Source organism: Arachis stenosperma, chromosome 10 (genome assembly GCF_014773155.1).
Source record: "Arachis stenosperma cultivar V10309 chromosome 10, arast.V10309.gnm1.PFL2, whole genome shotgun sequence".
NCBI classification, from domain to species: Eukaryota; Viridiplantae; Streptophyta; class Magnoliopsida; order Fabales; family Fabaceae; genus Arachis; species Arachis stenosperma.
Genome location: NC_080386.1, coordinates 114,965,504 through 114,979,205, shown reverse-complemented (window position 1 = coordinate 114,979,205; position 13,702 = coordinate 114,965,504). Strand labels below are relative to the sequence as shown.

The 13,702-nt window shown below is 39.2% G+C and overlaps 1 non-coding gene across 1 annotated transcript; it reads right to left on the bottom strand.

Annotated features, from left to right (window-relative positions):
- Window positions 1–11,523: 11,523 nt before the first annotated feature.
- LOC130959203 (small nucleolar RNA R71) lies at window positions 11,524–11,627 on the bottom strand. The gene has a single exon (XR_009078298.1). It is a non-coding gene; the product is annotated as a small nucleolar RNA R71 (small nucleolar RNA).
- Window positions 11,628–13,702: the final 2,075 nt, after the last annotated feature.

The window sequence follows — 13,702 nt, the reverse complement described above, 5'->3', positions numbered from 1 at the left end:
CATGTTGAGTATAGCCTGGCATTTGTCTGGATTTGCCTCTATTCCTCTTTGTGTGAGCATAAAGCCCAAGAACTTACCTGCTTCCACGGCGAAGGTGTATTTTAGCCGGGTTAAGTCGCATGCCATGCTTCCGTATGGTGTCGAATACTTGAACCAAGTCGGACAGTAATGTTTCTTCACTTTGTGTCTTTATCAACATGTCATCCACGTAGACCTCCATGATTTTTCCAATGTGATCTGAGAAGACCTAATTCATTAGCCTCTGATAAGTAGCTCCCGCGTTTTTAAGGCCGAAAGGCATTACGATGTAACAATAGTTTGCTTTGGGTGTTAGAAACGAGGTTTTTTCTTGATCCGGTGGATACATTGGGATCTGGTTGTACCCCGAGTATGCGTCCATAAACGAGAGATACTTATATCCCGATGAGGCATTTACTAGAGTGTCGATGCTTGGGAGTGGATAAGGGTTTTTTGGGCAGGCTTTGTTGAGGTCGGTGTAGTCGGTGCACATTCGCCACTTTCCATTTGACTTTCTTACCAAGACGACGTTTGCTAGCCATAGTGGGTACTTAGCTTCTCTTATGAACCCTGCCTCTAGTAGTGCTTGCACCTGTTCTGCTACAGCCTGAGACCGTTCTGGCCTGAGTTTTCTTCGTCTTTGTTGTACCGATCGGGATCCCGGGTAGACTGCCAACTTGTGGCTCATCAGTTTGGGATCTATGCCTGGCATGTCGGCAGCTTTCCATGCGAAGAGATCAACATTATCTCGTAGGAACTGTATGAGTGATTCCTTTGCATCTTCTTTCAGGATCGTGCCAATATTAGTTGTCTTATCCGAGGTGTCTCCGATCTGAACTTTCTCTACTTCACCCTCGGGCTGTGGACGGAGTTCTTCTCGCTTCTAAACTCCACCAAGTTCGATTGTGTGGAACTCTCCTCCTTCGCCTCTGAGGTTTAGACTTTCGTTATAATAGCGACGCGCCATCTTTTGATCTGCTTTTATTGTAGCTATCCCTTCTGCAGTTGGGAATTTCATACATAGATGTGGAGTTAAAACTATTGCGCCGAGTTGGTTTAACGTTGTCTGACCTATTAAGGCATTGTAGGCTGAGCTTACGTCGACCACGATGTAGTCTATCTTGAGTGTTCTGGATTGGTTCCCCTTTCCGAAGGTTGTATGTAGCGATAACGTATCCGTAGTGTACTGGGGTATCCCCAAGTCCGAACAGGCTGTTCGGGTATGCTCTTAGCTCTTTTTCTTCTAAGCCGAGCTTGTCGAAGGCAGTTTTGAATAAGATATCGGCGGAGCTTCCTTGGTCAATTAATGTATGGTGGAGGTTGGTGTTTGCCAGTATGATAGTGATGACCATGGGGTCGTCGTGTCCTGAGATGATTTCGGATGCGTCTTTTTTGGTAAACGTGATTGCTGGGATGTCTGGCGCCTCCTTCTTTCCTTTGACATGGTATAGTTCTTTGAGGTGTCGCTTGCGAGATGATTTGGAGATTCCTCCTCCCGCAAATCCGCCGTGTATCACGTGGACGTATCTCTCCGGTGTGCGAGGTGATCGCTCAGATCGTCCGACATCTTCATCCCTTCTTCTTTTTCTTGGCTCTTCGTCCCGGTTTGCCAAAAACCGATCTAGTTTTCCTTCTCTTACTAATTTTTCTATGAAATTTTTTAAGTCGAAGCATTCGTTGGTGGAATGTCCTCGGACTCGATGATACTCACAGTATTCGTTCCGATTTCCTCCTCCTCTTTGCCTTGAGTGGACGAGCTGGGGGTATTTTTCCGTTATGGCAGACTTCTTTGTAAACATCTACAAGGATACCCTAAGAGGGGTAGTTATGATTTTTTATTTTCTCCCGGAGCGATCTTTTTTTCTTGGATTCTTATCTTTATCTCGGTAGGTGGAACGAACCCGAGGCTTACCCAAGTCGAGAATTCTCCTATGTTGATGTAATTCTGTGCCCGTTCTTGTACTTCGTCCAGGGATGCAGGGTACTTCTTTGATATAGATTGGCTAAACGGTCCTTCTCGTAGGCCATTTATAAGGCCCATAATGGCAGCTTCTGTTGGTAGGCTAGGTACGTGTTTAGCCTTATCCTTTTCTATGTAAAATCTGGCCAGGAACTTTTTGGTCAGGTCATCGAAGCTCGAGATGGATTTTGGAGGTAGGCTGTCGAACCATCTGTCAGTGAGGTACATTCTACTTCTGAAATTACTGAGATGATGATTGGGGTCTGAAGAGCCGTCATACAGAGTTATATCTGGAAGTTTGAAGTCCTTTCAGATTTTGGTCTTCATAATTTCCCTGGTGAATGGATCTTGATCCTTGCGAGAGCTATCCTCTAGAGTGGATCGAGTAGCTTTAGTTTTGAGATCGGCTTCGAGTTTTAGAAGTTTATCTTCTAATTCTCGGTGTCGCCTTATCTCCCGATGCAGATCATCTTCTTTTTCGCGTTGATGTTGGTCTTGGTCTTCTTTCTCGAATTGCTTTAATCGATTTTGAAGCGCCTCTATCACTCCTGGATTTGATGAATTTTTGTCTCCGTTGGGCTCCAGAGTATCTTTGAGTGTAACATCCGTGTTCTTGTGCGGCGTTCTATCTTTCAAACCTGAATCGTGGTCGTTGTCATGGTCATCCGCCATGGTGATGGGATGACTTCCAGGTTCCCCGGCAACGGCGCCAATGTTCCGAGGGTTACCTGAAACTGTAGGTCGATCTCAGTCGAGATCTTCTGTGAGGGTCGGAGCCGACGTGTCCGGCAGGTGTATAGCGGCCGGAGCTGGTGTGTCCGACTTGTGGAACTGAGAGTGCTGCTAATCCTTTACCACCGAAGGGTGGGGGGTACCTGCAAGGGACTCTGATGCTTAAGTTAGCAAGGGTATTAAGCAGGTATTCAGTAGAATCAGAGTATGAGTTATACCTGGGTGCTCTAGTGTATTTATAATGGCGTAGAGTGACCTTCTTAGATAAGATAAGTTAGTTATCTTATCCTATCTTATCTTATCTTTTGGATGAGGTCAGCTTATCTTCAAAGGAACCGCCCTTCTCTCCGTAGGCTTGGGCTGCCTTAGGATTTGGGGCGTGTTCCTTTATTTGGGCCCTTCTTTGGGATTTCATGTGACTTGGCCGAGTTCTTTGAGGAGAGGTCGGATTGTCCTGACCTGAAGAGGTCAGTCGCTTTGTCTGTCGAACATTGGTGCACGAAATTGCAATCACACTTTTGCAATCCCACACAACTAACCAGCAAGTGCACTGGGTCATCCAAGTAATACCTTACGTAAGTAAGGGTCGATCCCACGGAGATTGTCGGCTTGAAGCAAGCTATGGTTATCTTGTAACTCTTAGTCAGGATTTCAATAATTCTTAGGTTTAATTGTGAAAAGTAGAAGAACATGAAATAAATACTTGTTTTGCAGTAATGGAGAACAGGTTGAGGTTTTGGAGATGCTCTATCATCTGAATCTCTGCTTTCCTACTGTCTTCTTCTTCAGACATGCAAGGCTCCTTCCATGGCAAGCTGTATGTAGGGTTTCACTGTTGTCAATGGCTACTTCCCATCCTCTCAGTGAAAATGTTCAACGCGCTCTGTCACAGCACGGCTATTCATCTGTCGGTTCTCGATCATGTCGGAATAGAATCCAGTGATTCTTTTGCGTCTGTCACTAACGCCCCACAATCACGAGTTTGAAGCTCGTCACAGCCATTCAATCCCTGAATCCTACTCAGAATACCACAGATAAGGTTTAAACCTTCCGAATTCTCAAGAATGGCCGCCAATATATTCTAGCTTATACCACGAAGATTCTGGCTAAAGAATCCAAGAGATATCCACTCAATCTAAAGTAGAACGGAGGTAGTTGTCAGGCACACGTTCATAGGTAAGAATGATGATGAGTGTCATGGATCATCACATTCATCAAGTTGAGGAGCAAGTGACATCTTAGAATGGAAACAAGCGTTTTTGAATGAAAAACAGTAGTAATTGCATTAATCCATCAAGACACAGCAGAGCTCCTCACCCCCAACCATGGGATTTAGAGACTCATGCCGTAGAAGGTACAATATGAAACGTGTAAAGTGTCATGAGGTCCAGATACAATGTCAAAATATCCTATTTATAGTGAACTAGTAACCTAGGATATACAGAAATGAGTAAATGACGTAAAAATCCACTTTCGGGGTCCACTTGGTGTGTGCTTGGGCTGAGCATTTAAGCTTTCATGTGTAGAGACTTTTTCTGGAGTTAAACGCCAGTTTTTGTGCCAGTTTGGGCGTTTAACTCCAACTTTTGTGCCAGTTCCGGCGTTAAACGACGGAAATTCTGAAGCTGATTTGCAACGCCGGTTTAGGCCATAAAATCTCGGGCAAAGTATGAACTATTATACATTGTTGGAAAGCCCAGGATGTCTACTTTCCAACGCAATTGAGAGCGTGCCAATTGGGCCTCTGTAGCTCCAGAAAATATATTTCGAGTGTAGGGAGGTCAGAATCCAACAGCATTTGCAGTCCTTTTTCAACCTCTGATTCAGATTTTTGCTCAGGTCCCTCAATTTCGGCCAGAAATTACCTAAAATCACAAAAAAACATACAAACTCATAGTAAAGCCCAGAAAAGTGAATTTTAAATAAAAACTCATAAAAACATACTAAAAACTCACTAAAATGTACTAAAAATATACTAAAAACAGTGCCAAAAAGCGTATAAATTATCCGCTCATCACAACACCAAACTTAAATTGTTGCTTGTCCCCAAGCAACTGAAAATCAAATAGGATAAAAAGAAGAGAACATACTATAGACTCCAAAATATCAATGAAACTTAGCTCCAATTAGATGAGCGGGACTAGTAACTTTTTGCCTCTGAACAGTTTTGGCATCTCACTTTATCCTTTGCAGTTTAGAATGATTGGCATCTATAGGAACTCAGAATTCAGATAGTGTTATTTATTCTCCTAGTTAAGTATGATGATTCTTGAACACAGCTACTTTATGAGTCTTGGCTGTGGCCCAAAGCACTCTGTCTTCCAGTATTACCACCGGATACATACATGCCACAGACACATAACTGGGTAAACCTTTTTCTTAAGCACGCTCTTTTTGCCTTGGATCACTTTTTATTTTTACCCTTGCCTTTTTGTTTAAAAGGGCTATTGGCTTTTTCTGCTTGCTTTTTTTTTTTGAATTCACTGCTTTTTCTTGCTTCAAGAATCAATCTGATGATTTTTCAGATCCTCAATAACATTTCTCCTTTTCCATCATTCTTTCAAGAGCCAACAAGTTTAACATTCTTTGATCAATAAATTCAAAAGACATATGCACTGTTCAAGCATTCATTCAGAAAACAAAAAGTATTGTCACCGCATCAAACTAATTCAACTAGTTTCAGAGATGAATTCGAAATTCTGTACTTCTTGTTCTTTTGTGATTAAAGCATTTTTCATTTAAGAGAGGTGATGGATTCATAGGACATTCATAGCTTTAAGACATGAACCTTAAATTTTATTAATCATGAATTAAGAACAAGACTCAAAAATAAATATAAGATAAGACTAATAGTAATAGAAAACAAAAATTTAAATGACTCTAAAATAGACTCCTAATGATAGAGGTTATCACAGAGTTAGGACTCAACAACCTTGATTTTGAGAAGTGGATGCTCCCTCAACTTGTGGGGTATTTGACCCTTCAAGGGAGAGCTTCTGGTGCTTCAGCTCCTGTAGCTCACGCCCCTGCTTCTCTTGTTCCTTCAGCAATTTGTAGAGCATGCAGTTTTGATTCTGTTGTTCTTCCTTAATTTGTTCCATAGTTTCTTGCAGCTTGGCAACAGATGCTTCTAGGCTGGCCCAGTAGTCAATTTTAGAAAGTTCAGGGAGGAATTCTTGCGCCCTCCTTTTGATAGAGTTATCTTGCATTTGTCCTTCTATTGACTTCTTGGTGATTGGATGTTCAATTGGGATGAATTCATCTACTCCCATCCTCACCCCAGCATCTTTACATAGCAAAGAGATTAAGCTTGGGTAAGCCAGTTTGGCTTCAATGGAGTTCTTGTTTACAATTGTGTAAATCTCACAAGCAATCAGATGATGAATCTCCACTTCTTTTCCCAGCATAATGCAATGAATCATTACTGCTCTCTTGACCGTGACCTCAGAACGGTTGTTAGTGGGCAATATAGAATGCCCAATGAAGTCTAGCCAACCTCTTGCAATTGGTTTGAGATCTCCCCTTTTGAGTTGGTTTGGGACACCTTTTGAATTGGTTGTCCACTTAGTTCCAGGGAGGCATATGTCCTCTAGAACTTGATCCAACCCCTTATCTACTCTCACCATTCTCCTATTAAAGGACTCAGGATTATCTTGTAGTTGAGGCAATTTGAAGACCTCTTTTATTTTGTCCAGATGGAAGTAAATAATTCTCCCTCTGACCATGGTTCTGTAGGTATGAAAAGCAGTTCCAGTCATTCTATGCTTATCTGTCAGCCACAGATTTGAGTAGAATTCCTGAACCATGTTTCTTCCAACCTTTGTCTCAGGGTTGGTTAGAACTTCCCATCCTCTGTTTCGAATTTGCTCTTGGATCTCCGGATATTCTTCTTCTTTCAGATCAAATCTGACTTCCGGGATCACTGACCTCAGACCCATTATTTTGTGGTAATGGTTTGCATGTTCTTTGGTTAAGAACTTCTCTTGATTCCAAAGATTCTTTGGATTATTCTCTTTCTTACCTTTGGAATTGGTTTGTTTTCCCTTAAGAGCCATGATCTTGATAAATCTTGGCTTAGTGATCACGGAAAAACACACCAAACTTAGAGGTTTACTTGCCCTCAAGCAAAAGAAAGGAAAGAGGAGAGAGAGGAGGAGAGCAAATTCGAATGGTGGGGAGAGGGGGATGGCCGAACGTGTATTTATAAGGGAGGGGGAGAGATTTCGAAAATTTTGAAGGAGATTTGAGAAGATATAGAAAGAATTTGAGAAGATATTTGAGTTTTTGAAGAAGATTTGGAAAGAATTTGAAAGAGATTTGAAAATGATTTAGAAAATTGTTTAATTTTTGAAATTTGAAGGTGAATGATGAAAGTTTGTAATGTGTTTATGCAGAAAATTATGGATCAAAATAAGAAAGTTTGAAAAAATTTGAAGTGGAAAACAAAATCTCTGTCCCCTACCTTTCTGGCGTTAAACGCCCAGAATGGTATCCATTCTGGTGTTTAACGCCCAAATATTGGCCATTATGGGCGTTTAACGCCCAGCCAGGTACCCTGGCTGGCGTTAAACGCCAGAAACCCCTTTATCACTGGACGTTTTGCTAAACGCCCAGGATGCTGCAATCCTGGCGTTAAACGCCCAGAATGGTGCCCATTCTGGCGTTTAACGCCAAAAATGGTACCTTTACTGGCGTTAAACGCCCAGAATGATATCCATTTTGGCGTTTAACGCCCAGAGTACCCTTTACTGGCATTTTCTTGCCAGCAAACTCCTTTTCTCTGCTTTTTGCACTGAATCCTTCTGTAACTCTGTGAATTCCTTCAATTTTGATGATCAACCTTGAAGAATGTATGTCAGTATTCTATTAAGTAAAATAATTCACCTGCTAATAGCTGGGTTGCCTCCCAGCAAGCGCTTCTTTATTGTCTTTAGCTGGACCTTTACTGTGTGCTTCATTCAAGCCTAAGTTTTGAGCATTCTTGCTCAAAATTACTTTCAAGATAATGTTTGATCCTCTGTCCATTAACAATGAACTTTTTATCAGAATCAATATCTTGAAGCTCAACATATCCATATGGTGACACTCCTGTAATCACATACGGACCCCTCCACTGGGATTTAAGTTTTCCTGGGAATAGTCTGAGCCTAGAGTTGAAGAGCAGAACTTTCTGTCCTGGCTCAAAGACTCTGGATGACAACTTCTTGTCATGCCACTTCTTTGCCTTTTCCTTATAAATTTTTGCATTTTCAAAGGCACTGAGTCTGAACTCCTCTAGCTCATTTAGTTGGAGCAATCTTTTTTCACCGGCTAACTTAGCATCCATGTTTAGGAATCTGGTTGTCCAGTAGGCTTTATGTTCCAATTCCACAGGCAGATGACAGGCCTTCCCATACACAAGTTGGTATGGAGAGGTTCCTATAGGAGTCTTGAATGCTGTTCTGTATGCCCACAGAGCATCATCCAAGCTCTTTGCCCAATTCTTTCTACGGGCAATAACAGTCTGTTCCAGGATTCTTTTTAGCTCTCTATTAGAGACTTCAGCTTGCCCATTTGTCTGTGGATGATATGGAGTTGCTACTTTGTGGCTAATTCCATATCGGACCATAGCAGAGTACAGCTGTTTATTGCAGAAATGAGTGCCCCCATCACTGATTAGTACTCTGGGAACACCAAACCTGCTGAAGGTGTGTTTCTGGAGGAATTTCAGCACGGTCTTAGTATCGTTATTGGGAGTGGCAATTGCTTCCACCCATTTAGATACATAGTCTACTGCTACCAGAATATAAGTGTTTGAGTATGATGGTGGGAAGGGACCCATGAAGTCAATACCCCATACATCAAACAACTCAATCTCTAAGATCCCTTGTTGAGGCATGGCGTAACCATGAGGCAAGTTACCAGCTCTTTTGCAATTGAAACCAAACTTAAAATATGAAACTAAACTCAAATAAAAGACTCTAAACCAACAAAAAAAAATATTCCTAATCTAAGCAACAAGATAAACCGTCAGTTCTCCCAACTCGAACAATCCCCGGCAACGGCGCCAAAAACTTGGTGCACGAAATTGCAATCACACTTTTGCAATCCCGCACAACTAACCAGCAAGTGCACTGGGTCATCCAAGTAATACCTTACATGAGTAAGGGTCGATCCCACAGAGATTGTCGGCTTGAAGCAAGCTATGGTTATCTTGTAACTCTTAGTCAAGATATCAATAATTCTCAGGTTTAATTGTGAAAAGTAGAAGAACATGAAATAAATACTTGTTTTGCAGTAATGGAGAACAGGTTGAGGTTTTGGAGATGCTCTATCTTCTGAATCTCTGCTTTCCTACTGTCTTCTTCTTCATACATGCAAGGCTCCTTCCATGGCAAGCTGTATGTAGGGTTTCACCGTTGTCAATGGCTACCTCCCATCCTCTCAGTGAAAATGTTCAACGCGCTCTGTCACAGCACGGCTATTCATCTGTCGGTTCTCGATCATGTCGGAATAGAATCCAGTGATTCTTTTGCGTCTGTCACTAACGCCCCACAATCGCAAGTTGGAAGCTCGTCACAGTCATTCAATCCCTGAATCCTACTCAGAATACCACAGACAAGGTTTAGACCTTCCGGATTCTCAAGAATGGCCACCAATATATTCTAGCTTATACCACGAAGATTCTGGCTAAAGAATCCAAGAGATATCCACTCAATCTAAAGTAGAACGGAGGTGGTTGTCAGGCACACGTTCATAGGTGAGAATGATAATGAGTGTCACGGATCATCACATTCATCAAGTTGAGGAGCAAGTGACATCTTAGAATGGAAACAAGCGTTTTTGAATGAAAAACAGTAGTAATTGCATTAATCCATCAAGACACAGCAGAGCTCCTCACCCCCAACTATGGGGTTTAGAGACTCATGCCGTAGAAGGTACAATAAGAAACATGTAAAGTGTCATGAGGTCCAGATACAATGTCAAAAGATCCTATTTATAGTGAACTAGTAACCTAGGATATACAGAAATGAGTAAATGCGTAAAAATCCACTTCCGGGGTCCACTTGGTGTGTGCTTGGGCTGAGCATTGAACCTTTCATGTGTAGAGACTTTTTCTGGAGTTAAATGCCAGTTTTTGTGCCAGTTTGGACGTTTAACTCCAACTTTTGTGCCAGTTCTAGCGTTAAACGCCGGGAATTCTGAAGCTGATTTGCAACGCCGGTTTGGGCCATCAAATCTCGGGCAAAGTATGGACTATTATACATTGCTGGAAAGCCCAGGATGTCTACTTTCCAACGCAATTGAGAGCGCGCCAATTGGGCTTTTGTAACTCCAGAAAATCCACTTCGAGTACAGGGAGGTTAGAATCCAACAGCATCTGCAGTCCTTTTTCAGCCTCTGAATCAGATTTTTCCTCAGGTCCCTCAATTTCGGCCAGAAATTACTTGAAAACACAGAAAAACACACAAAGTCATAGTAAAGCCCAGAAAAGTGAATTTTAAATAAAAACTCATAAAAACATACTAAAAACTAACTAAAATGTACTAAAAACATACTAAAAACAGTGCCAAAAAGCGTATAAATTATCCGCTCATCAAACATCCCGGGTTGGACAACTCGACCCAGGGTATGAACAGTATCTTTCTTTAAAATTCAAAATTCAAAAAAAAAATCTTATCTTATCTTATTCAAATTTAATTTTTAAAACTCAATTTCAAAATTTAAACTTTCAAATTTTAAATCTTACCTTTTCAAATCTTTTTCAAATCTTCACCATATCTTATCTTTTTTACTTATTTTCAAATCTTTATCTTATCTTGTTTCAAATTTCAAAATTCAAAATTAAATCTTTTTCAAATCTTTTCAAATTTTTATCTTATCTTTTATAATTTTAAATTTAAAAACTTTTAAAATTATATCAAATCTTCTATCTTATCTTATTCTCAAATCTTTCTTAATTAGTTACTTGTCTTCCCTCTCTTCTTTTTCAAAACTTCTTAACTAATTCCTCTCTCTTCTTTTTTTATTCCTTTTAGTTAATTAGCTTTTAATTTCTTTCCTATTTTCAAATTAAATAAATAAATAAGATAAAAACAAAAATATTTTAATTCTAATTTCTTTTTTTACTTCTTAATTTTTGAATTCTTTACCCCTTTTATTCGAATTCTTCTTCTTTTCTCTATATCTTCATTCTTCTTTCTTTTTCACATCTCATAGGGAGTTCTCTATCCTTTGACATCGAGCTCCCATTCTTCTTCTTTCTTGTTTTCTTTTTCTTGTTTATGAGCAGGAACAGAGATAAAGAATCTCTCTTTGATCCTGATCCTGAACCTGAGAGGATCCTAAGGAGGCGTTTACAATAAGTTAAAGCACAACACTCTGGAAGAGACCTCATAGAACTTTTCGAACAAGAAACAGAAAATACAAGTATGGTAGCCGAACATAACAAAGGAGGGGATGCAAGGAAGGTTCTTGGTGACTTTACTACACCCAATTCTTACTTCTATGGAAGAAGTATCTCCATACCTGCCATTAGAGCAAATAACTTTGAGCTTAAGCCTCATTTAGTCTCTCTAAAGCAACAGAATTGAAAATTTCATGGACTTTCACTGGAAGATCCACATCAATTCTCATCTGAATTTTTGCAAATCTGTGATACTGTTAAGACCAATGGAGTGGATCCTGAGGTCTACAGACTTGTGCTTTTTCCCTTTGATATTAGAGACAGAGCTAGGATATGGTTAGATTCTCAACATACGAAAAGCCTAGACTCTTGGAAAAAATTGGTCAATGCTTTCTTGGCCAAGTTTTTTCCACCTCAAAAAATGAGCAAGCTCAGGGTGGAAGTACAAACTTTCAGGCAAAAAGAGGGTGAATCCCTCTATGAAGCTTGGGAAAGATACAAGCAACTGATCAGGAGATGTCCTCCTGACATACTCTCAGAATAGTCTATTATAGGTATTTTCTATGATGGTCTATCTGAGATATCCAAAATGTCATTGGATCATTCTGCTGGTGGATCAGTCCACTTGAAGAAAATGCCTGAAGAGGCGCAGGAACTCATTAAAATAGTAACAAACAACCAGTTCATGTACACTTCTGAGAGAAACCCTGTGAACAATAGGGTAGATTAAAAGAAAGGAGTCCTGAAAGTTGACACTCTGAATGTCATACTGGCTCAGAACAAGATCTTGACCCAACAGGTCAATATGATCTAGCTTCTCTAATAGGAGGGTGCTACTCTTCTCTAGGCGTTGAATGCCCAGCCAGTGCCCTCTGGCTGGCATTCAACACCAGCCTTGCTTCCTCCCTTCAGGGCCTTTGAACGCCCAGCTAGTGCTCCCTGACTGGCGTTCAACGCCAGAATTACTGCACCTTGGGGGCGTTCAATGCCCAACCAGAACCTCCTGGTTGGCGTTGAATGCCAGTCTTGCTGCCTCTTGGGGGCGTTCAATGCCCCTCTTTCCCTCTTGTCTGGTGTTCAACGCCAGTAAGGGGCTTCTCCCAAGGTGCTATGTTTTCTGTTCTGACTGCTTAGATTGGTTATCTTGTTGCTTAGATTAGGTACTTTTTATTTTATTTGTGTCTTTTGTTTTCTTTTAAAAAAATTTTCAAAACCTTTTTTCTTTTCTTTATTAATCTTTGTTTTTGTGTGAGTCTTTTGTTTTTGTTCTTGTTAAAGTTTCGAACTTTCTTGTTGCTTTTTACAAAAATTTTCAAAAATAGTGTCTTTTGTTTGAGTTTAGTGTCAATTCTTAAGTTTGGTGTCCCTTGTGTGTTCCTTATTTTCCTTAAAATTTTTGAAACTGTCTTAAGTGTTTTTTCTTGGTATTCAAGTTTTTCTTGTTTTGATCTTAAAATTTTCAAGTTTGGTGTTTTTCTTTTTAAATTTCGAAAACTTAGTGTTTTTTAATCTAAAAACTTTAAAGTTTGGTGTCTTTTGGTTATTTTTCTCTTTCTTCATTAATTTCGAAAAAAATATATATATTTTCTTATCTTTCTTAAAATTTCAAAAAAATCTTATCTTATCTTATTCTAATTTCAAATTTCAAAATCTTTGTCAAATCTTTATCTTATCTTTTTATCTTTCTTTAAATTTCAAAAATCCTATCTTATCTTATTTCAAATTCAATTTTAAAAACTCAATTTCAAAATTTAAAATTTAAAAATTCAAATTTCAAATTTCAAATTTAAATCTTTTTCAAAAATCAAATTTCAAATCTTATCTTTTCAATTCTTTTTCAAATCTTCACCATATCTTATCTTTTTAACTTATTTTCAAATATTTATCTTATCTTATTTCAAATTTCAAAATTCAAAATAAAATCATTTTCAAATCTTTTCAAAATTTTGTCTTATCTTTTCTAATTTTAAATTTAAAAACTTTTAAAATCAAATCAAATCTTATATCTTATTTTATTCGCAAATCTTTCTTAATTAGTTACTTTCCTTTCTCTCTTCTTTTTCAAAACTTCCTAACTAATTCCTCTCTCTTCTTTTTCGAAAACTACCTTCTAATTTTCAATTCTTTTTAATTAATTAGCTTTTAATTTTTTTCCTATTTTCGAATTAAATAAATAAAATAAAATAAAAACAAAATATTTTAATTTCTCTTTTTACTTCTTAATTTTCAAATTCTTTACCCCTTTTATTCGAATTCTTCTTATCTTCTCTCTATTTTCATTCTTCTTTCTTCTTCACATCTCACAGGGAGTTCTCTATCCTTTGACATCGAGCTCCCATTCTTCTTCTTTCTTGTTTTTTTCTTGTTTATGAGCAGGAACAGAGATAAAGAACCTCTCTTTGATCCTGATTCTGAACCTGAGAGGACCCTAAGGAGGCGTTTACAATAAGCTAAAGCACAATACTCTGAAAGAGACCTCATAGATCTTTTAGAACAAGAAATAGAAAATACAAGCATGGCAGCCGAATATAACAATAGAGGAGATGCAAGGAAGGTTCTTGGTGACTTCACTATACCCACTTCTAACTTCTATGGAAGAAGTATCT